The sequence below is a fragment of the Pundamilia nyererei genome, unplaced genomic scaffold (genome assembly GCF_000239375.1).
Source record: "Pundamilia nyererei isolate P.nyererei 1_Seehausen unplaced genomic scaffold, PunNye1.0 scaffold00081, whole genome shotgun sequence".
Taxonomy (NCBI): domain Eukaryota; kingdom Metazoa; phylum Chordata; class Actinopteri; order Cichliformes; family Cichlidae; genus Pundamilia; species Pundamilia nyererei.
In genome coordinates this window covers 639,518-640,510 of record NW_005187482.1, presented here as the reverse complement: position 1 = coordinate 640,510, position 993 = coordinate 639,518, and positions in this window count along the sequence as shown.

The window sequence follows — 993 nt, the reverse complement described above, 5'->3', positions numbered from 1 at the left end:
TTTTTTTTTCTGCAGTACCTCGTTTGTTTTGCCTGCCGCAGACGTGTCATCATGTCGGAAAAAACAAACAAAAAACACCACGTGGCTCAGTGATTTTGAGTTTTTGTCCTTAATGCTCGCCTGCACATACTCCAGTCATTACTGCAAGTGCAACTCCAACATGGAGACATCACGACCGTCTTTTTAAAGGCCTCGTCCTCAAGTCTGCTTCTTCCAAAAGGAGAAATAAAGGACTCGTTTCTATCTCCTAAACCGTCAGACGTTCCTGCCGATCACATCAAAAAGATCCACAGGACACGAGTGGAACTAGCTTCAGCACCCGCACCACCCGTGTTGGGAAACAAATAACCTGTCAGTCGAACGGACGCCGATCCCTCCTGGCCGTCGTTCGGGAAATGGTGTGTGATCTCGACTCGGCAGAGCAGAGAGAGTGCAGGGAAGCACAGAGACGGGATTCATTATCGGTTTTGTTTCTATTTATATGCAGTGTTTTCACTAGGTTTTCACATCATTATGTAACTCTTAGGCCCCTCATCATGCTCTCTGGGATGGTTCACTCTGAATACTTTCAAAGCTTTCCTGGTGCACCTGAAGGCACAGCAGGACCTGTAAGTGTTGCATCTGCATTTACTCTCTCGTGGTTGTTGTCGTTATTGCTATTATTTGCCTTTTTTTCAGTTCCAAAGATTTTCAGAGGAAAGCACATTTCTTTTTTTTGTGTGTCCTTGTGTATTTTGTTTTTATTTTTGTGTTTTTCTGCCTTTACTTTATTCTTTAGCTGTAATTTTTATTTTTTTTTAATGTGTGGGTTGAAGCTGTACAGCGTCGTAGCAGCACCCCTGGGAAATGTCATAAAAGCAATGTCTGCAAGACAGGGAATACACCTTTAATCCAGCCTGCAGAATATAATGACACTGCTGGGTTTAATTTGGTCTTAAGTGTCATTTATTAGCTTTTCTTTTTTCTTATTTTTTTTTTTTTGCACTAACCCAT